This window comes from Oncorhynchus keta, chromosome 19, assembly GCF_023373465.1.
Source record: "Oncorhynchus keta strain PuntledgeMale-10-30-2019 chromosome 19, Oket_V2, whole genome shotgun sequence".
NCBI classification, from domain to species: Eukaryota; Metazoa; Chordata; class Actinopteri; order Salmoniformes; family Salmonidae; genus Oncorhynchus; species Oncorhynchus keta.
The window spans coordinates 61,515,488-61,539,992 of record NC_068439.1 but is presented as its reverse complement, the minus strand read 5'-3'; the positions used below and the strand labels follow the sequence as shown (position 1 = coordinate 61,539,992).

The window sequence follows — 24,505 nt, the reverse complement described above, 5'->3', positions numbered from 1 at the left end:
AGACTAACCCCATTAAGGAGCACGTTTTGAAAGATAGTGGGAACTGGGAAGAGCTTGAGATCTCCACAAGTCTGGCTATGGTTGCCACCCATGTGTATGTCTGACACCCTGAAGGACCATGATGTCCAGGAGGATAAGATCTTCCTGCTGTCTCTATTGATGGCAGAGTTGGGCGTCCACTCTGTGGCCTACACCTTCCCCAAGGTCCTCATCACCACCGCCATCGACAAGAATGTCAACGACGAGTACCACATAATCCCTGGCATTGGTGGGTGTCTCTCTCACACTCTCACATACACACAAATATCCACATTTTCCTTCATAACTTTGGCCTCATGCTAATCCAGTGAGTAAGCTGTTTGACTGATCTGAAGTCATATGACATTGTGTGATGACCTAATCACAAATTGAAAACATCCAGATTGTCAGATGTAGCTGGTTCCACAGCTCTGTTGTGAATCAACCCAGACTCCGACCCACGTGTTCCATCAGCAGGGCCACTGACACACCCCTCATTGTCACTAGTCCAAGTCAACATGACTGACTCTCCTCTCTCTTCCTCCAGGTAATTTCGGGGATCGTTATTTTGGGACAGACGCTCCCTCGGACTGGTATGAGAGTGATGAAGGGATGGATTACTGAACTGTTTTGGAAGAGGAGGGAGGGGCGGTCAGCACATGAGCACGTAGACATGCATGCCCTTGACCTGCTCCTAAGAGCTCTGGACCCCCACTCAGCACCCCGCTACTGCCCAACATCTTGGGCACCGCCCTGTGCCAACTCCTCCCCTCTGAGCGAGGTGGAAGGTCATGAGGCTACCTACCCTCCCGAGGAGGAAATGTCATATTAGCTTAGCTAGTGACACCCAGAGCCATGTATTTTTAGAGCTGGGCCATTACGGTTTCTGCATTATGACTAATTTTTACATGACACTACAACATTTGTAACTTTTTTTTTTTGTCCCCAATTTTGTGATATCCAATTGGTAGCCACGACCTTGTCTCATCGCTGCAACTCCCCAATAGGCTCAGGAGAGGCGAAAGTCGAGACATGCATCCTCCGAAACATGACCCGCCGAGTTACACTGCCTCTTAACACACTGTTCGCTTAACCCGGAAGTCAGACGCACCACTGAATAATTTTGCATGCCCAATTTTTCAGTTTTTCATTTGTTAAAAAAGTTTGAAATATCCAATAAATGTCGTTCTACTTCATGATTGTGTCCCACTTGTTGTTGATTTCTCACAAAAAAATACAGTTTTATCTTTGTTTGAAGCCTGAAATGTGGCAAAAGGTCGCAAAGTTCAAGGGGGCCGAATACTTTCGCAAGGCACTGTATATATATATATTTGTGTGTATGTGTTTTGCTTGCTTAATATAAATTAAAAGTATGCATTAAGGTGTCTGTAATAGAATAAACGTGGCAAAACCAAATATAGTATTAGTAAATGCATTTCTGTAGCTTCCAAAATATTTTTACACTGGTGGTGGAGTGGCAAGATGGAGACACGGTGGCTTCAAAACAGTGACTCATCTAGTGTGTGTATATATACATTTTAAAATACCCACTACACTAAGCTACATTACAGTAACTACACTATGTCCATTAGGCTCCTCTACAGCAAAGCTCCTGGCAAGAGTCCCAGAAATTCCCTCAAAAAGAGAGGGCGACGGAGACAATTTACCCCAGCATTTTCTCTGAAGCTTTCACCTGGTCAGCTTAAACTTTTACAGGTCAAATCAATCAGACTTTTTCTGTCCAAATGTTTCCAAATGCAACCCCGTATTCCATGGCTCACGGATGAGAGCTGCAGTCTGAATGGGGTTGTTCAATTTGTGCTGTACCTTAAAATGGAACCATATCTGTGTTTTGTAAATATTTGACATATTCCCTGTTGAATCAGTGACAGTGTTGCTTGTGGTGGCAAACATGTTGGTTTTTGACACATACCCTTATGAAAAAAAGATTGCAGTCAGAGTGCAGTATAACTATAGTTAGAGTATAGTTATACTGCAGTATGCTCTAAATAATTTAGCAGTAATTAAGCTGTGTATCTGCAGTTAGAGTGCAGTATAACTGCAGTTATTCTGCATTTACTGTGTCTCTTTTATTGCAGTTTTAAAACAGCATTTTTTTGTAAGAGTAGCATTCATCAGAAGAGGAAGCACTGACTACTCAGGGTATCCAGGTAAATATTACTTAATTGATCTTTTGAAGTTTTTCTTTTCTTTTCATAGAGGAGTGTACATTTCCTTGCCGACATAGGCGAACCATAATGTTGTCCTTTTATGCAGTTTTATTATGTAGGTTACTCTTGTAGAATAGAGGCGTTTTTCCTATGATGCTGATGTGACTCATTAACCAACATCTACATGGCCACACGGTCTGTTTTGCCCGTTAACCAACACAAGATGGCAATGAAGAAGTATTTTCGCTACCCTCACTAGCTGACAGGTCATTGCGGCGATGAATATGTCATGGTTAGGTGCCAGCTTTGTTTTGATAGCTAATTAAATCCAATCAATATTTGGTCAGATATTTCACCCTGATTTGACTTGAATATTTGTCTGACTTAGTCCTCTCTATAACCTGTAGTTCAGGGGTAGCTAGTGCTGAGAAGTTAAGGGATTTTTTATTTTCTTATTATTTTTAAACTTATTTGACCGATGTCTGTTCAATTATTTGAATTCCATTTTGTTCGTTTTTTTCTGTGAGCTCAATGCGCACATTGCACAGCTTTTCAAGCGATAAATCAGATCCTACCTGAACTGTGTGATGTAGTAGGTATTTGTAGTTTCCAACAGGCCAACATTCTACATTGTTTAGCGCATGATTAACTACAATAACCATAATCCATTGCGCATCTACTTGTCCAGTCTGTGTTTCTTTTATGCCTGCTATGGAGAATGTGCGATTGTGAGGGGTTAGCAGCTGTTGCTTTGGGAGGTAGCTCTACCTGAAAATACAGTATCAAAATGATGGATAGTTGGTAGTCAGCAGTCATAAGTATGCCTTATTTACTTTGAAAATAGGTATTTTGTCAGACAGCATAGGCAGCAGCTCTATAGAGATGAGATGATAAATAATAGTTATCAAATAAAACAAATGTCATATACACAACAACTTAAATATTTTATTAAAGTAATGTGAATAAATTATGTTTAATAAGTGATACGCAGTAATGGGCAGTCACTACCATCATGGGAATTTATTTGTATTATTTTTTTCATATAAACGAACTGAAACCGAACCGACCTCAAAAAGCACTAATCCCTCAACATTAGGGGTAGCCAAAGTCTATATTGTCATTGACAGTGTGAAAAGGCTTTGATATGTCCCCACAGGCAATTACCTGGGTGTTTCTCCTCTCAGAAGCAAAACTTTGTGTGTGTGACCAATAACAATGCAAAGAGGAAACGTCAACTGGGTTGTGTAACCTTTACTTAACTAGGCAAGTCAGTTAAGAACAAATTCTTATTTACAATGACGGCCTAAACCTGCCAAACCTAGACGATGCTGGGCCAATTGTGTGCCGCCCTATGGGGTGTGGGTTAAAGGGTTGCAGGCAGTTTAGACGTTTATGTAATCAAGATGTCTAGTGACTCATCATCTTTGTTTTCAATGGGAAGAGAGATGGGAGCCACTGGCGTTTGTATGTACTGTAATGCACATGAGACATTCAGAAGACAGAGAGAGGGCACCAGATAAGGATATAACGAGTGTGTGTGAATGTGTGTGTGTTCAAATTAATGTCTGCTCTGAAAAGGCAGAGACACTGCAAGCACACCTACATTTTACTGACCTCTGTTTGGCTTAGCTCCAGGTCTGCTTACCTAGCCTGTATGATACATGGAATTCAGTACCTGGCATCAGTCAGTCAATGGAAGGATGGATGAATTAACAAATAACGAACAAACAACTGAATGAGAAAAGAGAGATATCAGGACACCAGTGAGCCACGGTAGCAGTAGCTGATACCCAAAGTCAAGTTGTGAGTATGAATCTTAAGAAGTACTCCTCTTCCCCTCCTATGTGGGTGAGACAGGTCCGGCTGGGCTGGCTTCATCAGCTAAATACCTCTGAGGGCTCAGTGGGTCCACTCCCTCCCCAGTGGAAAAACCATCAGGCCCCAGGGGGAATGCCTGCCAACTCTTCCCCGGATCACTTCACTTAAGCCTGGGCCACGTCAATCACCATCTACCCCATTAGCCTCCAGAGGCCCTGGCTCTCCCTCAAGGACGGGCCCTGGAGCCGCCGCCAGCCACCCGCCAAGCTAGCTGGTGCTGACATCAGCACTCTCACTTAGGCATGGGGAGAAGAAGCTTGTTACCACCTCTTGACTAGTTACCATGTCTTGCCTCAGTGGGCATCAGATGGATGCTAGATCTAGATAGGGTATTAAAGTTTGGAGGAAATATATATATATTTTTTCACCTTTCCTGTGTGTTTTATCACTGGACACATACTGTAGGACCTTACAAAAGTGAAATGGTAAATGTAAGTGTCGACCTAGGGGCTGGCTGTGTTTAAGGATGAGCTCATATACTGTAGCTAAGCCTTGGGTTTCTCAAGATTTATGCTTGGTTTGTTCTGTTCTTAAAGGGACAGTTATTAGAAATAAAGGTGTACAATTTATTTTTATTTATTTGACCTTTATTTAACTAGGCATGTCAGTTAAGAACACATTTTTATTTATAATGACAGTCTACCAAAAGGCAAAAGGCCTCCTGTGGGGATGGGGGCTGGGATAAAAAATATATATACACTACCTTTCAAAAGTTTGGGGTCACTTAGAACAGTAAAGAGGCGACTCCGGGGTGCTGGCTTTCTAGGCAGAGTTGCAAAGAAAAATACATATCTCAGACTGGCCAATAAGAAGAAAAGATTAAGATGGGCAAAAGAACACAGACACTGGACAGAGGATCTCTGCCTAGAAGGCCAGCATCCCGGAGTCGCCTCTTCACTGTTGACGTTGAGACTGGTGTTTTGCGGGTACTATTTAATAAAGCTGCCAGTTGAGGACTTGTGAGGCGTCTGTTTCTCAAACTAGACACTCTAATGTACTTGTCCTCTTGCTCAGTTGCGCCACGGGGCCTCCCACTCCTCTTTCTATTCTGGTTAGAGCCAATTTGCGCTGTTCTGTGAAGGGAGTAGTACACAGCGTTGTACAAGATTTTCAGTTTCTTGCCAATTTCTTGCATGGAATAGCCTTCATTTCTCATAACAAGAATAGACTGACGAGTTTCAGAAGAAAGTTATTTGTTTCTGGCCATTTTGAGCCTGTAATCGAACCCACAAATGCTGATGCTTCTGATACTCAACTACTCTAAAGAAGCCAGTTTTTTATTTATTTTATCAGGACAACAGTTTTCAGCTTTGCTAACATAATTGCAAATGGGTTTTCTAATGATCAATTAGCCTTTTAAAATGATAAACTTAGATTAGCTAGCACAACGTGTCATTGGAACACAGGAGTGATGGTTGCTGATAATGTGCCTCTACACCTATGTAGATATTCCATAAAAAATCTACAACATTAACAATTTCTACACTGTATTTCTGATCAATTTGATGTTATTTTAAAGGACAAAACATTTGCTTTTCTTTCAAAAACAAGGACATTTCAAAGTAACCCCAAACTTTTGAACGGTAGTGTATATAGGGCAAAACACACATCACGACAAGAGACACCACAACACTACATAAAGAGAGACCTAAGACAACAACATAGCATGGAAGCAACACATGACAACACAGCATGGAAGCAACACAACATGACAACAACATGGTAGCAACACAACATGGCAACAGCGCAACATGGTAGCAGCACAAAACATGGTACAAACATTATTGGGCACAGACAACAGCACAAAGGGCAAGAAGGTAGAGACAACAATACATCACACAAAGCAGCCACAACTGTCAGTAAGAGTGTCCATGATTGAGTCCTGGAATGAAGAGATGGAGATATAACTGTCCAGTTTGAGTATTTTTTGCAGCTCATTCCAGTCGCGAGCTGCAACAAACTGAAAAGAGGAGCAATCCAGGAATGTGTGTGCTTTGAAAACCTATAACAAAATGTGACTGGCAGAATGAGTGTTATACTGGAGGATGAAGGCTGCAGTAGGTATCTGAGATCGGGGGGAGTGAGGCCTAAGAGGGTTTTATAAATAAGCATCAACCAGTGGGTCTTGCGACGGGTTTACAGAGATGACCAGTTTACAGAGGAGTATAGAGTGCAGTATTGTGTCCTATAAGGAGCATTGGTGGCAAATCTGATGGCCGAATGGTAAAGAACATCTAACCGCCCGAGAGCACCCTTACCTGCTGATCTAGAAATTACATCTCCGTAATCTAACATGGGTAGGATGGTCATCTGAATCAGGGTTAGTTTGGCAGCTGGGGTGAAAGAGGAGCGATTATAATAGAGGAAACCACATCTAGATTTAACCTTAGCCTGCAGCTTTGATATGTAAAGAGAGAAGGACAGTGTACCGTCTAGCCATACTCCCAAGTACTTGTATGAGGTGACTACCTCAAGCTCTAAACCCTCAGAGGTAGTAATCACACCAGTGGGGAGGGGCGTTCTTCTTACCAAACCATATTACCTTTGTTTTGGAGGTTAAGGGCATAGAAAGCTTGTTAGACACAAAAGTTTGTTATAGAGAGTATAAGATTGTATCATCTGCATATAAATGGATGAGAGAGCATCCTACTGCCTGAGTTATGTTGTTGATGTAAATTGAGAAGAGCGTGGGGCCTAGGATCGAGTCCTGGGGTACTCCATGGTGATACAGACAGCAGATGTTCTGACTTTATACACAGCACTCCATGAGAGAGGTAGTTAGCAAACCAGGCCAAAGACCCCTCAGAGACATCAAAACTCCTTAGCCGGCCCACAAGAATGGAATGGTCTACCATATCAAAAGCTTTGGCCAAGTCAATAAAATAAAACAGGCCGATAACAGTTGGGATAGGCTTGATCTCCCCCTTTCAAAAAAGGACTAACCATGGCTCCCTTCCAAGCAATGGGAACCTCCCTAGAAAGGAGCGACAGGTTAAAAAGGTCCGAGATTGGCTTGGCAATGATAGGGGCAGCAACCTTAAAGAAGAAAGGGTCTAAATCATCTTACCCAGATGTTTTTTGGGGGTCAAGTTTAAGCAGCTCCTTTAGCACCTTGGACTCAGTGACCGCCTGCAGGGGGAAACTTTGTAGCGGGCAGGGGAAAAAGATGGACAAGCTTCGGGGCTAGTCACATTAGAAGGGGTAGGAAATGGATACAATGAAGGACAGACACCACTCAGATAGATATAGGTTCATCTGACTTTTAAGTAGTGTGTGTGTGTGTGTGTGTGTGTGTGTGTGTGTGTGTGTGTGTGTGTGTGTGTGTGTGTGTGTGTGTGTGTGTGTGTGTGTGTGTGTGTGTGTGTGTGTGTGTGTGTGTGTGTGTGTGTGTGTGTGTGTGTGTGTGTGTGTGTGTGTGTGTGTGTGTGTGTGTGTGTGCTTGCCTTATGTCTCATAATACTGTTAAAGGCTCCAGTAAAAGAGGTTCAACTCTCTTCCCAGATGTTTTTGCCGGATTGATCTGCCTTTATTAGTTCTACCCTGACATTTTAAGAAAAGGTTAGATCACTGAAAACGGGCTCCTCTGCCTGTCAAAGCAATATTATTAAGGCCCAATGTCCTTTTTAAAACATTATTTGGGTGCTAGAGGTAGAGTCTGCCCTGTCAGGTCTGGGTTGACTTCAATTGAAGTTCTCTGCTGAGTGTGCCATGGAGGAGCACCATAACACCTCATCCTCCTGTATTTGGACCTGGAGGTCCGTAGACTGGGGCTCCACCATGGCCTCATTCCAAGCCAATCTTGCCCGATTTCACAACTCCCTCCCTGCAGATCTGAGTGCATAGGGTCCACCGGGTTTTCTCCATGGTTTGATAGTGTGGGGTTTGGAATCAGGCCAAGCTTTTCTCTAATGAGTCTAATGTCTATCCATTTCCCACTGAAGTTGTCTCCTTTTGTCTCTCTGTCCCTCCCCAGTGTGTCCCTCCATTACTTTTCTCCCAAAAGAGGTGAGGGCCATCTGCCCAAGGCCAGTCAGGTCCACACCGCCCAGAACAAATCATTTGAAATAAACCAGGACCGTTCTCTCTCTTCACACCTTAGCCCCCGCCACGCAGCATCATATTATCACTATGACCAGCCAAGCTAAAAACAGAAACACCCTAATTCTGTAGCTCGGCCATCAGTTGTTGGGTGAGCTGTCAGTGTCTCAGCCATGGTCTCCACTCTGTCATGCATCTCTACCATATAGCCCGGTCATCCTCCATCTCTACCACATAGCCTGGTCATCCTCCATCTCTACCACATAGCCTGGTCATCCTGCATCTCTACCACATAGCCCGGTCATCCTCCATCTCTACCACATAGCCCGATCATCCTCCATATCTACCACATAGCCCGGTCATCCTCCATCTCTACCACATAGCCCGGTCATCCTCCATCTCTACCACATAGCCTGGTCATCCTGCATCTCTACCACATAGCCCGGTCATCCTCCATCTCTACCACATAGCCTGGTCATCCTCCATCTCTACCACATAGCCTGGTCATCCTCCATCTCTACCACATAGCCTGGTTGTTCTGCATCTCTACCACCTAGCCTGTTTGTCCTGCATCTCTACCACCTAGCCTGGTTGTTCTGCATCTCTACCACATAGCCTGGTTGTCCAGCATCTCTACCACATAGCCTGGTTGTTCTGCATCTCTACCACCAAGCCTGGTTGTTCTGCATCTCTACCACATAGCCTGGTTGTTCTGCATCTACCACATAGCCTGGTCGTCCTGCATCTCTACCAGCTAGCAGGGTCGTCCTGCATCTCTACCACCTAGCAGGGTCACCCCGCATCTTGAACAGAATGCTAACACCTTGACTGGTCACGTCACTCTGACCTTCACACAGGCCATTCCCTGGACCAGTAGAGGGGTGAGGGAAAGCAGAGAAGCAGATGAGGCGTGACTAGTGAGAGTATCTGTTTTAGAGTTTGGAGCTCCCTAGAGGCAGTGATCCGTGATCTAAGCTCCCATCTCTCCCTCTCTGTAGGGAACAAGAATCACTCTCTCTCTCCATGGTGTCTCTCATCAGAATTTCTGCCCCATTGTTCACAGAGAGGGCTTCTCAGCTCTATTCTTCTTGACAGGTAGCAGCAGTCTACCACACACTCACACACTCTCTCTCTCCTACACACACACACACACACTCTCTCACACTCACACACACACTCTATCTCTCACTCACTGAAACACACACACACTGCTCTCCCTCCTTTATCTTGGACTCTTCCAAAAGTTGTTTACAAGAATCCCCAACTTCCTTTGACAGGAGCCACCATAAAACCCACATTTGCGTAGCCTCTCTCTCTAGTGGTGTATCTGTTTGACTGTTCATTAACTGCTGTGTGATAAATGGCATCTATCTGATTCCAGACCTGCCCGGTGAGAGTGTCACAAAGAGGAATGCTTTGATCCTGAAATGGGCTTGTGTTTATATCTAACGAGATACTGACTTGCATTTGTTCAAGCAGAGAGAAGTCATTTGAGTTGCTTTGTCCCTTTTCATGATTTCAACAAAGGCAGAACATATTGATCTCTGTCTGTATTGTTAGTTGTACAGAGAATTGATGGAAAAGTTTTTCCGCTCAGAAGTTTTCTAGCCAGCAACATTGTGGAGAGAGAGTCATCGTTTTCAGCTTAATTTAGACCAAGTTTGGAGTCACCGTTTTCACAACTCACACCCCGCAAAGAAACCACACCGTTTAGCCTGGAAACACTTTCAGCTGTTGCCTGTGTAATTTACATGTCAATGGGTTTCTCTTCATCATCAATCAATCTCGCGCAGTCATATTCATCAATGCATCTCCTAAATCAGATGTTTGCATCCTCTGCTGTAGATTTCCCATACAAGTCGATCTCCGCAGAGACACATGAGGCTGTTTTTTTGATCACGCACATATAAATAATGCATGTGTATGTTTGTCCCCCCCCCCTCCTGTCTGAGGTTGAGGCGAGGTGATCGATGCCCCCAGGCCCAGCCTCTGGGCAGCGGAAGGGAAGGGAACCCGTGACATTTCCAACACATTGGTGGAGACTGCTCCGTCAACCAGATTGGCACTCCCTGTGTGTGTTAACAGGAGGGCACGCACACACAGGACACGTGATGTCCCACACAATGAAACATACACACAGGACTCTCTCTCTCTCTCTGCCCCCCCTCTCTCTCCCCCCTCTCTCTCTCTCTCTCTCTGCCCCCCTTCTCTCTCTCTCTCTCTGCCCCCTCTCTCTCTCTCTCTCTGCCCCCCCCCCTCTCTCTCTCTCTCTCTCTCTCACCAATTGATAAATGACACTGTACTCTTGAAACCTTTCTCTCTCTCTACCTGCTCTCTCTCCCTCCCCTCTCTCTTTCCATTCCCTTGAAACCCTCTCTCTCTCTCTCTCTCCCTCTCCCATTCCCTTCTCTTTCCATTCCCTTCCCCTCTCTCTTTCCATTCCCTTCTCTCTCTCTCTCTCTCTCTCTCTCTGCCCCCCTTTCTCTCTCTCTACCTGCTCTCTCTCCCTCCCCTCTCTTTCCATTCCCTTCCATCTCTCTCTCTCTCTCTCTCTCTCTCTCTCTCTCTCTCTCTCTCTCTCCCCCCCCTGTCTCTCTCTTTCTAGTGAGGAGGTATTTACAGAGCATAGAGCTACTGAATGGTTGACCTATCCTGTGTGACCGGGGCATGCACACTTCCAGTCAGTCAGTGTGTCAGTCATCCTTACCTGTGGCATTAAGGTCTCCAAAGACAATGACCTACAGTACTGTACTAGTGTGTTTTAAGATGACTCGGTCAGAACTTTGGGGATGAGTCCAGAGGAGAAAGGTTCAGTGTTTTGTTTTATTACTTGTGACTCTAAATCATGATAATCAGGCCTTGCTAAATCACCTCAATGGATTTGGAGTGATTATACATTTTTAAGATTCACATCAGTTAAGTCACACATCTCTTGTGTTCTGAATGTCTATGCTAATTGGATCTGAGTGCTTTTATAGAAATAATCTATATTAGTGGCTGTATTGGTTACATTGGCTTGGTGCCTCTATCTAATGATATTAGCATGTTGGTGACAACTAGGGTTGCAAAAATCCTGTAACTTTTCCAAAATTCCCAGGTTTTCCAGAATTCCTGGTTGGAGGATGCCTCTTTTTCCCGCATATTCCCCTGATTCCAGGAATGTTAAATCCAATATTTCTAAGAAACTTGGGAATTTTGAGTAAGTTGCTGGAATTTTTTACCTTATTGACAAATCATTTAAACCGTAAGACACTTGTTCACATGAATCTACACAGTGTCACAAAGATATTAGTAATACAATGTACTACAACTGTGTAACAGTTGAGTGGACATGTGTAGAATAGGACAAATGCCCAGTCAACCATTCCTCTGCTACAATGTAACTACGGTCTAACTAATCAGTTTATGTAGTGTTTATGAATCGTATATTTTCCTTTATTATATTTACAGTTGAAGTCTGAAGTTTACATACACTTAGGTTGGAGTCATTAAAACTTGTTTTTCAACCAATCCACACATTTCTTGTAAACAAACTAATGTTTTGGCAAGTCAGTTTGGACATCTACTTTGTGCATGACACAAGTCATTTTTCCAACAATTGTTGACAGACAGATTGTTCATCTTATAATTCACTGTAAAATCAAAAGAAATCAGCCAATACCTCAGAAAAAAATGTAGACCTCCACAAGTCTGGTTCATCCTTAGGAGCAATTTCCAAATGCCTAAAGGTACCACGTTCATCTGTACAAACAATAGTACGCAAGTATAAACACCATGGGACCACGCAGCCGTCATAGCGCTCAGGAAGGAGACGCGTTCTGTCTCCTAGAGATGAACGTACTTTGGTGCGAAAAGTGCAAATCAATCCCAGAACAACAACAAAGGACCTTGTGAAGATGCTGAAGGAAACAGGTACAAAAGTATCTCTATCCACAGTAAAACGAGTCCTATATTGACATAACCTGAAAGGCAGCTCAGCAGTTTGCAACTGCACATGGGGACAAAGATCATACCTTTTGGAGAAATGTCCTCTGGTCTGATGAAACAAAAATAGAACTGTTTGGCCGTAATGACCATCATTATGTTTGGAGGAAAAATGGGGGGCTTGCAAGCCGAAGAACACCATCCCAACCGTGAAGCACGGGGGTGGCAGCATTATCAAATCAAATTTATTTATATAGACCTTCTTACATCAGCTGATATCTCAAAGTGATGTACAGCAACCCAGCCTAAAACCCCAAACAGCAAGCAATGCAGGTGTAGAAGCACGGTGGCTAGGAAAAACTCCCTAGACAGGCCAAAACCTAGGAAGAAACCTAGAGAGGAACCAGGCTATGAGGGGTGGCCAGTCCTCTTCTGACTGTGCCGGGTGGAGATAATAACAGAATATGGACAAGATGTTCATAAATGACCAGCATGGTCAAATAATAATAATCACAGTAGTTGTCGAGGGTGCAGCAAGTCAGCACCTCAGGAGTAAATGTCAGTTGGCTTTTCATAGCCGATCATTAAGAGTATCTCTACCGCTCCTGCTGTCTCTAGAGAGTTGAAAACAGCAGGTCTGGGACAGGTAGCACGTCCGGTGAACAGATCGGGGTTCCATAGCCGCAGGCAGAACAGTTGAAACTGGAGCAGCAGCACGGCCAGGTGGACTGGGGACAGCAAGGAGTCATCATGCCAGGTAGTCCTGGGGCATGGTCCTAGGGCTCAGGTCCTCCGAGAGAGAGAGAGAAAGAAAGAGAGAAAGAAAGAATTAGAGAGATTCACACCGGATAAGACAGAAGTACTCCAGATATAACAAACTGACCCTAGCCCCCCGACATATAAACTACTGCAGCATAAATACTGGAGGCTGAGACAGGAGGGGTCAGGAGACACTGTGGCCCCATCCGATGATACCCCAGGACAGGGCCAAACAGGAAGGATATAACCCCACCCACTTTGCCAAAGCACAGCCCCCACACCACTAGAGGGATATCTTCAACCACCAACTTACCATCCTGAGACAAGGCTGAGTATAGCCCACAAAGATCTCCGCCACGGCACAACCCAAGGGGGTGCGCCAACCCAGACAGAAAGATCACGTCAGTGACTCAACTCACTCAAGTGACACAACCCTCCTAGGGACGGTATGAAAGAGCCCTAGTAAGCCAGTGACTCAGCCCCTTTAATAGGGTTAGAGGCAGAGAATCCCAGTGGAGAGAGGGGAACCGGCCAGCCAGAGACAGCAAGGGTGGTTGGTTGCTCCAGAGCCTTTCCATTCACCTTCACACTCCTGGGCCAGACTACACTCAATCATATGACCCACTGAAGAGATGAGTCTTCAGTAAAGACTTAAAGGTTGAGATCGAGTGTGCGTCTCTCACATGGGTAGGCAGACCATTTCATAAAAATGGAGCTCTATAGGAGAAAGCCCTGCCTCCAGCTGTTTGCTTAGAAATTCTAGGGACAATTAGGAGGCCTGCGCCTTGTGACCGTAGCGTACGTGTAGGTATGTACGGCAGGACCAAATCGGAAAAATAGGTAGGAGCAAGCCCATGTAATGCTTTGTAGGTTAGCAGTAAAACCTTGAAATCAGCCCTTGCCTTAACAGGAAGCCAGTGTAGGGAGGCTAGCACTGGAGTAATATGATCATTTTTTTTTGTTCTAGTCAGGATTCTAGCAGCCATATTTAGCACTAACTGAAGTTTATTTAGTGCTTTATCCGGGAAGCCAGAAAGTAGAGCATTGCAGTAATCTAATCTAGAAGTAACAAAAGCATGGATGGATACATTTTTCTGCATCATTTTTGGACAGAAAGTTTCTGATTTTTACAATGTTAATTAAGTAGATGGAAAAAAGCTGTCCTTGAAACAGTCTTGATATGTTAGTCAAAAGAGAGATCAGGGTCCAGAGTAACGCCGAGGTCCTTCACAGTTTTATTTGAGACGAATGTACAACCATCAAGATTAATTGTCAGATTCAACAGAAGATCTCTTTGTTTCTTGGGACCTAGAACAAGCAGCTATGTTTTGTCTGAGTTTAAAAGTAGAAAGTTAGCAGCCATCCACTTCCTTATGTCTGAAACACATGCTTCTAGCGAGGGCATTTATGTTGTGGGGGTTCTTTGCTGCAGGAGGGACTGTTGCACTTCACAAAATAGATGGCATCATGAGGTAGGAAAATTAATTAGTGGGTATATTGAAGCAACATCTCAGACATCAGTCAGGAAGTTAAAGCTTGGTCGCAAATGGGTCTTCCAAACGGACAATGACCCCAAGCATACTTCCAGATTTGTGGCAAAATGGCTTAAGGACGACAAGGTCAAGGTATTTGAGTAGCCATCACAAAGCCCTGACCTCAATCCTATAGAAAATTTGTGGGCAGAACTGACAAAGCATGTGCGAACAAGGATGCCTACAAACCCGACTCAATTACACCAGCTCTGTCAGGAGGAATGGGCCAAAATTCACCCAACTTATTGTGGGAAGCCTGTGGAAGGCTACCAAATACTAATTGAGTGTATGTAAACTTCTGACCCACTGGCAATGTGATGAAAGAGATAAAAGCTGAAATAAATAATTCTCTCTACTATTATTCTGACATTTCACATTCTTAAAATAACGTGATGATCCTAACTGGAATTGTGAAAAACCGAGTTTAAATGTAGTTGGCTAAGGTGTATGTAAACTTCTGACTTCAACTGTATGTATGTCTTACACCCATAGAGATGTATTATTGAATATTGTGTTCTAATTATATTACTATGGGACCCCCATTAAAATTATTATAACAAGACAAGTGGTGTATGGTGAGTGATTATTTTTGTATGTAGTGACTGATGTTACCAGTAAAGCAGAAGCAGGTGTACAGGGGATTAATGGTGAATGGGGGTTGATGTCTTTGAATGGTCTTCTACCGCTTTTTCTGTCGTTGGCACCGTTTCAGGTTGGCATGTGTCTAAGCACGTGCCCGCTGTGCGCTGGCACAGAGCGGCAGATGCCCGCATCCCAATGATCTTCCTGTTACTCTCTCTTTCTCCACCCCTTCTTTCTTACTTCCTCTAACCTCTCCCTCCCTCTTTTCTCTTCCTCTCTCTCGTCCGGGCACGCTGGTGGGGGTGGGTGATGTCATCTCCCAGCAGGTGCTTGAGAGGCGGGGTCTAGCCAATCACAACGTGACACGGACGGCCAAGATGATGAGAATCGGATTCTTCTTCGTCGTGAGTCCTCCTTCCTCGCTCTTCCTGTCTTTTATCTCACTGTCTCACCTCAAATGACTGGTTAGTGTCAGTATATCAGTCTGTACCACACATGCACATTGGGTTGCTCTCTCACACACAAGGGAGAGGAGGTTTGCAGGGACGGGTTCATGTGCTGTCACAAACACTCCATCGGCCAGCTGTTAAAGGGAAACAGCTCTGCGACTGTGCGTCAATAGCAGCCACATGTAGGTATGAGTAGGTCTCTGAAGGAGTGAGAGAACAGCTGGGCAGCGTGGGCTGGCCACCCAGGGCCAGGCCACAGCACCAAGGCTCCTGGACACGCCACACACAGATGTTCCCTCTGACACACTCCTTCTCACAGACTCTGTGAGATGCCGTTGGCAGTGACACTACAGAGAGCTGAGAAACTCTGTTGTCGTGACTCACCACAGTGTGCGCCTGTGTGTGTTTGTATGTGGCCATCAGCCCAGTCACGGACCACCCTCTGTGTGACATCACTGGACAGAGCAGGGAGAGTGAGTGCAGAGCGTCACCTAGAAATATTATGTTTTTGTTACGAAGGCAAAGATTATTTATAATTGTGTTCATTCATTAAATATTCTATTGTTTTTGTTCAGTGCCACTGAGAGGAGACCAACACTGTCTACACAGTTATGTAAAAGTAAAAGTAAAGCTCTAACACGAGATGACTTACAGATCTGAAAGAGGTGCTGTGGTAGACTATGTTGTCTCACATATTTGTTTCTAGAATGTTCCCGAAAGCAATAACATTTTTCATGTTTATTTCCTGCTGTTACCCAATCAGTTTTTTTATGATGAATCTGTGTGAAGAATCCTGGTAGTCCTGTTTCCAACCCCAGGGCACTGTATTAGGTGGATGGTACAAGGTTCTGGACAAGCTGGTCACTAAGATGAGAGGGGCATCTGGGTGGCTGCATTTTACGTGTTAATTTTCAACAAAAAACTAAAACAACTTCAGTACCACCAGCCATTTGACATGAATAGATCAATTAACATGGTTTATATTACTTTAGATAAATTATCTAATGGGCTGGTCATTATCCCTTGCATGACTCCTTTACTTACAAGCCAAATAACAACAAACATTCTAAATATGAATGGACCCCAGGTGAAGGTGCCCTCAGAAGTGCCTGTCACTGTGGTGCCAGCCAGAGCTGAGTGAATAGGTGTAACACACATCAGAGAAATCTATTTCTGCCTGTTCCCACGTATTCCCCTGGAGGGTGAAGCCCCCCTCAGCGCGTGTCAACTAATCCTTGCATTGACAGGTGGGGAACAAGGCCTGCTTGTATAATACACCGCTAACATGATTTGGGGTCTGTGAATGCACAGGAAGAGAGAGGACAATGAGAAGCAAGCGCAGCATGGCCCTCTCCTGGAGGAGGGATTAGTGTACACTCTGAAGGATGCATGCTCTCCTTTCACAGCATTGCTATTTTCACACACAACTTCCACAAAACAGGGACTCCAGTGCTAAATTTAGATCTTAAAGACCCATTTCTGTTTCAATGTCCTGTCAATGTTACCATATATAACACATTGTGGAGGGAGGGGGAGTTGATGCTGGTGGTCCCTGTCTAAATGAAGTTCATTAGTAGTTGTACGTCAGGTGGTGAAATTGGCCAAAGCTTTACCTGGGGAGTCCTAACCACAGTGATGATTCTCCCTTTATTACAGTCACGGAGCTGTAAAGATGCTTCATGTTAAGAAACAGGATCTTCCCAGACTTAGATGATTTTCAGTGACCTGAAAGAAGGGTAAGATTAGCACAGTTGGTCTGAGCAGCCTGACTTGCCTAGTTAAATAAAGGTAAAACAAATAATACAAATAAATCAATAACTGCTGACTCAGTGACCATAATGTTGGTGATTTGATCAATGTTGCATCAAATATTAATACAAATCTACAGGGTGAGGGTCCGTGTTTTAGTAACGACACAGCAACAGGTAAATTGCTATTTTTACTTCTGTAAATTACATGTTTTATAACACAATTTGGCTTTTATGTACAACCCTTTAGAGGTAACAACAAGCTCTACTTTCAGGGCCCAACTCGACTCATCATAATCACCACAATTATTCAATTTTATTTTGAAACCTTTTGAAAGTGGCCAGTGTGCATCATTATATGTATGCCCCATGCCCATGCAAAAGTAAGTTTACATTAAAAGCCACTGACCGTTTTTCCCACAAATTTTTCAGACACGTCCACATTTATATCAACATGTATATTCACACACACAGACTGCACACACACACACACACACACACACACACACACACACACACACACACACACACACACGCACACGCACACACGCACACACACACACACACAAACACACACACACAGACAGATAAAACAGTGTTTGTTCTTGTCATGTATCAACAGGTGGGCTTTGCTCCGTGTTTCCTGGGTGCCTTCCTGGGGATCTCTGGAACCTTGAATGGACTGACTGTGGAAGGAGAACATTCAAATCAAATCCAATTTTATTTGTCACATACACATGGTTAGCAGATGTTAATGCGAGTGTAGCGAAATGCTTGTGCTTCTAGTTCCGACAATGCAGTGATAACCAACAAGTAATCTAACTAACAATTCCAAAACTACTGTCTTATACACAGTGTAAGGGGATAAGGAATATGTACATAAGGATATATGAATGAGTGATGGTACAGAGCAGCATACAGTAGATGGTATCGAGTACAGTATATACATATGAGATGAGTATGTAGACAAAGTAAACAAAGTGGCATAGTTAAAGTGGCTAGTGATACATGTATTACATAAGGATGCAGTCGATGATGTAGAGTACAGTATATACGTATGCATATGAGATGAATAATGTAGGGTAAGTAACATTATATAAGGTAGCATTGTTTAAAGTGGCTAGTGATATATTTACATCATTTCCCATCAATTCCCATTATTAAAGTGGCTGGAGTTGGGTCAGTGTCAATGACAGTGTGTTGGCAGCAGCCACTCAATGTTAGTGGTGGCTGTTTAACAGTCTGATGGCCTTGAGATAGAAGCTGTTTTTCAGTCTCTCGGTCCCAGCTTTGATGCACCTGTACTGACCTCGCCTTCTGGATGATAGCGGGGTGAACAGGCAGTGGTTCGGGTGGTTGATGTCCTTGATGATCTTTATGGCCTTCCTGTAACATCGGGTGGTGTAGGTGTCCTGGAGGGCAGGTAGTTTGCCCCGGTGATGCGTTGTGCAGACCTCACTACCCTCTGGAGAGCCTTACGGTTGAGGGCGGAGCAGTTGCCGTACCAGGCGGTGATACAGCCCGCCAGGATGCTCTCGATTGTGCATCTGTAGAAGTTTGTGAGTGCTTTTGGTGACAAGCCGAATTTCTTCAGCCTCCTGAGGTTGAAGAGGCGCTGCTGCGCCTTCTTCACGACGCTGTCAGTGTGAGTGGACCAATTCAGTTTGTCTGTGATGTGTATGCCGAGGAACTTAAAACTTGCTACCCTCTCCACTACTGTTCCATCGATGTGGATAGGGGGGTGTTCCCTCTGCTGTTTCCTGAAGTCCACAATCATCTCCTTAGTTTTGTTGACGTTGAGTGTGAGGTTATTTTCCTGACACCACACTCCGAGGGCCCTCACCTCCTCCCTGTAGGCCGTCTCGTCGTTGTTGGTAATCAAGGCGTGCATGGCCACGCAGTCGTGGGTGAACAGGGAGTACAGGAGAGGGCTCAGAACGCACCCTTGTGGGGCCCCCGTGTTGAGGATCAGCGGGGCGGCCCGTCAGGAAGTCCAGTACCCAGTTGCACAGGGCGGGGTCGAGACCCAGGGTCTCGAGCTTGATGACGAGCTTGGAGGGTACTATGGTGTTGAATGCCGAGCTGTAGTCGATGAACAGCATTCTCACATAGGTATTCCTCTTGTCCAGGTGGGTTAGGACAGTGTGCAGTGTGGTTGAGATTGCATCGTCTGTGGACCTATTTGGGCGGTAAGCAAATTGGAGTGGGTCTAGGGTGTCAGGTAGGGTGGAGGTGATATGGTCCTTGACTAGTCTCTCAAAGCACTTCATGATGACGGAAGTGAGTGCTACGGGGCGGTAGTCGTTTAGCTCAGTTACCTTAGCTTTCTTGGGAACAGGAACAATGGTGGCCCTCTTGAAGCATGTGGGAACAGCAGACTGGTATAGGGATTGATTGAATATGTCCGTAAACACACCGGCCAGCTGGTCTGCGCATGCTCTGAGGGCCCGGCTGGGGATGCCGTCTGGGCCTGCAGCCTTGCGAGGGTTAACACGTTTAAATGTCTTACTCACCTCGGCTGCAGTGAAGGAGAGACCGCATGTTTTCGTTGCAGGCCGTGTCAGTGGCACTGTATTGTCCTCAAAGCGGGCAAAAAGTTATTTAGTCTGCCTGGGAGAAAGACATCCTGGTCCGTGACTGGGCTGGGTTTCTTCTTGTAGTCCGTGATTGACTGTAGACCCTGCCACATGCCTCTTGTGTCTGAGCCGTTGAATTGAGATTCTACTTTGTCTCTGTACTGACGCTTAGCTTGTTTAATAGCCTTGCGGAGGGAATAGCTGCATTGTTTATATTCGGACATGTTACCAGACACCTTGCCCTGATTAAAAGCAGTGGTTCGCGCTTTCAGTTTCACGCGAATGCTGCCATCAATCCACGGTTTCTGGTTAGGGAATGTTTTTATCGTTGCTATGGGAACGACATCTTCGACGCACGTTCTAATGAACTCGCACACCGAATCAGCGTATTCGTCAATATTTCCATCTGGCAATACGAAACATGTCCCAGTCCACGTGATGGAAGCAGTCTTGCAGTGTGGAGTCAGCTTGGTCTGACCAGCGTTGGACAGACCTCAGCGTGGGAGCCTCTTGTTTTAGCTTCTGCCTGTAGGCAGGGATCAGCAAAATGGAGTCGTGGTCAGCTTTTCCGAAAGGGGGGCGGGGCAGGGCCTTATATGCGTCGCGGAAGTTAGAGTAACAATGATCCAAGGTTTTACCATCCCTGGTTGCGCAATCGATATGCTGATAAAATTTAGGGAGTCTCCCCCTCCCTCCACATTGCCAAGCTCAAGAGGGTAAGGCTCATCTCAGCATGACTTTACCCCACAGTTGTCAATTAAACGTACAGTACATTGAACCTCAAAGAATAATATGATTAAAAAACATACAGTACTAGTCAAAAGTTTGGATACACCTACTCATTCCAGGGTTTTTCTTTTACAATTTTCTACATTGTAGAACAATAGTGAAAACTATGAAATAGTAAAAACTATGAAAAAACACATATGGAATCATTTAGTAAGCAAAAAAGTCTTAAACAAAGGAAAATGTATTTTATATTTGAGATTCTTCAAAGTAGCCAAACTTTGCCTTGATGACAGATTTGCACACTCTTGGCATTCACTCAACCAGCTTCATGAGGTATGAACTGCAATGCCTTTCAATTAACAGGTGTGCCTTATTAAAATGACATTTGTGGAATTTCTTTCCTCCTTAATGTGTTTGAGCCAATCAGTTGTGTTTGGGCTCCCGGGTGGTGCAGCGGTCTAAGGCACTGCATCTGAGAGCTAGAGGCGTCACTACAGACCCTGGTTCGATTCCAGGCTGTATCACAACTGGCTGTGATTGGGAGTCCCATAGGGTGGCGCACAATTGGCCCAACGTCGTCCAGGTTAGGGTTTGGCCGGGGTAGGCAGTCATTGTAAATAAGAATTTGTTCTTAACTGTCTTGCCTAGTTAAATAAAGGTTAAATAAAATTAAAGGTAAGGGTGATATACAGAAGATAGCCCTATTTGGTAAAATACCACATCCATATTATGGCAAGAAGAGCTCAAATAAGTAAAAATAAATGACAGTCCATCATTACTTGAAGACATGAAGGTAAGTCAATCCGGAAAATTTCAATCCGTTTCTTCAAGTGCAGTCGCAAAAACCATCAACCATTATGATGAAACTGGCTCTCATGAGGACCGCCACAGGAAAGGAAGACCCAGAGTTACCTCTGCTGCAGAGGATAAGTTCATTAGAGTTACCAGCCTCAGCAATTGCAGCCCAAATAAATAAGTAACTGACACATCTCAACATCAACTGTGCAGAGGAGACCTTCATATTTTAGTTGCTGCAAAGAAACCACTACTAAAGGACACCAATAATAAGAAGATACTTGCTCGGTCCAAGAAACACGAGCAATGGACATTAGACCGGTGGAAATCTGTCGTTTTTTGGTTCCAACCGCCGCGTCTTTTTGAGATGCAGAATAGGTGGACGGATGATCGCCATATGTGTGGTTCCCACCGTGAAGCGTGAAGGAGGAGGTGTGATGGTGTGGGGGTGCTTTTCTGGTGACACTGTCTGTAATTTATTTAGAATTCAAGGCACACCTAACCAGCATGGCTACCACAGCATTCTACAGTGATACGCCATCCCATCTGGTTTGCGCATAGTGGGACTATCATTTGCTTTTCAGCAGGACAATAAACCAACACACCTCCAGGCTTTGTAAGGGATATTTGACAAAGAAGGAGAGTGATGGAGTGCTGCATCAGATGGCCTGGCCTCCACAATCCCCTGACCTCAACGCAACTGAGATGGTTTGGGATGAGTTAGACCGCAGAGTGAAGGAAAAGTAGCCAACAAGTGCTCAGCATATGTGGAAACTCATTCAAGACTGCAAATAATTCCAGTTGAAGCTGGTTGAGAGAATGCCAAGAGAGTGCAAAGCTGTCATCAAGGCAAAGGGTGGCTACTTTGAAGAATCTAAGTACTTTATTGGTTACTACATGATTCCATATGTGTTATTTCATAGTTCTACAATGTAGAAAATAGTCCAAATAAAGAAAAACCATTGAATGAGTAGGTGTGTCCAAACTTTTGACTGGTACTGTATATTAAGTATGAGCCAGATATTATAGAAATGTACACATGCTGATTTTGGCATCTTTAAAAATCAACATGTTGTCTTAAAAGATAAGTGTTTAGTGTTGGCCTTGTAGCCAGTACCTCCTGTAGTACCCTCTGTAGTACCCCCTGTAGTACCCTCTGTTGTACCTCCTGTGGTACCTTCTTTAGTACCTCCTGTAGTACCCCCTGTAGTACCCCCTGTAGGTCCCCTTGTAGTACCCTCTGTAGGACCCTATGTAGGTCCTTCTGTAGGACCCCTGTAGTACCTCTGTTAGGACCCCCTGTAGGTCCTTCTATAGGACCCCTGTAGTACCTCCGTTACGAACTCCTGTAGGATCCCTGTAGGACACCCTGTAGGTCATTTTGTAAGACCCCTGTAGGACCCCCTGTAGTACCTCCTGTAGGACCCCTTGAATCACCTCCTGTAGGACCTGAGCTGAGGCTTCCTTTGGAACTCCTTTCCTCTCCTCCCCTGTGTTCTCCAGGAAGCTAACAGACTGACCCCCATCTCTGACCCAGTTTAATTAGAAGCTATTTCCTCCCATGGAGGGACATAATGGAGGGAAGGAGGGTTGAAATAGCGGCGGGTGACTCATGTCTTAGATAAGGGGTGTGTGTGTGTAACAGGGGTGTTCTTCCACCGCTCCCTTCCTCTCGCTCGGCGGACCATAAATTATTTATGCAAGGAAGGCACTTGAGCTAAAATGAGGCCGAAAGGGCAGTCACCAAAATGTCAGAAGAGACAGAAAACAAATGGCAAATGTGCTCATTAGGCAAGACTGTGATGTAAAATATATGTGAGGTGAAAGACAATAACATGACCACACCTCTCTCATCTAAAGCGAGGTGAAACTTGGTCTGGAGCCACAGACCGACGTTACTAGTTTGAATGGACATTAGTGACAGGTGAGAATGTTGGCAGACACATGCAGCATCATCCTCAGTCCTCAGCACTGCTCTTCATTAGCTAGTGGCAGTCCGCTCGCGTGTCAATCACAACACAAGCCCAGCTATGACTTCCATTCACCTCATTTTATATTGTGAGTCAAGCTTTCCCCCGAGACCACTTGGTTATTCATGTGTCTCATTATAACAATCACTCTGATGCTACAGTACCTCCCTCCTTTATGAGAGGATGAATGAGATAGAGACGTGGGGGTCGGAGACGTCCATTTCGAGAGCTGCCATTCTCCTACATTCTCCATTCTCCCTTATTGGTCAGTCACTTCACTCAACGCTGCTGGATGCTGATATTGAAGGTCAAGTGCACACTACATATTGGAAAAACAAAGATTAGTGCTAGCGACTTGTCTACCTATTAGCGTTTTCATTACGCAACAGTTTGATGCCGTTATGACATTCTAAAGCTCAGTGTGTCATAATTAAGGGAGGAGATGGTGAGCGTTGGGCAAACTGTTGCATGACCACGGGACTGTAGCCTCGTGAGCTCAAATAAGTTGGTTGTCTCTTCAGCCCTAGACCACGAACGAAAGACTTTGCTCTCCAAAGGAGGATGGATTTTGGTGAGGTCATCGTGTGTCTCTGACGTTGTATCCCTGCAGTGTTTTAACCCCAGGTGGCCAACGCCTTGTTTGCTAGAAATTAGAAACTGTTACGCCCCAGAAAATCAACAAAGACAGGCAACATTTCTGAGAACATTGGCTTATTTTATACATCCAGTCTTGCCCAATAAAGACATTATTACAAAAAAAAGAATGAAATCCAGCAATCTTGTTGCCTGTTGACCTTTAGTGAGATGGGCCAGGCTAAGTGAGGGTGCAGGCAGTTCCAGATGTCTGGTTGTTTTATATGCCATGTGATGTAGCAGGACAGGGCACTGACCCACAGTTATTAAATTGAGACTATGGTGTTGAGCTGGTATTGAGTGTCACCTGTCATTGTCTGTGACTGACTCAGAGGGGGGCCAAAGCATACTGTAACGTCTCACAGCCTGAGTGACAGCCCCTACCCACCTGGTCAGGATCAGAGGTCAACACAGGTTTGAACTGAAGGTAGTCACCCCTGTGAGGGAGAGCTAGTGTCAGAAGTTAAATGTTTCTACCAGAAATTCACCATTGTTTCAACATAAAGATCTCTATGTCTCTTATTCTCTGCAGGACCACATGGATGCTTTGATCTCAAATTACTACCTAAGTTCTCCATGTGGAAAGATTCACATACTTACGGTATGAACCACTCTATGCTTCATCAATGTGTTCCGCTCTTTTTCAGCTATGGCCTCCAGTCCAGATTGACAACTTCTTTTCATCCCACTGCACCATAGGTAA

At 44.6% G+C, this 24,505-nt stretch overlaps 2 pseudogenes; both read left to right on the top strand.

The window, feature by feature from the left end:
- LOC118397868 (uridine-cytidine kinase-like 1) overlaps positions 1-1,212 on the top strand; it is a 20,301-nt pseudogene extending 19,089 nt beyond the window's left edge.
- LOC127909061 (protein Mpv17-like) lies at positions 692-24,505 on the top strand (annotated as a pseudogene).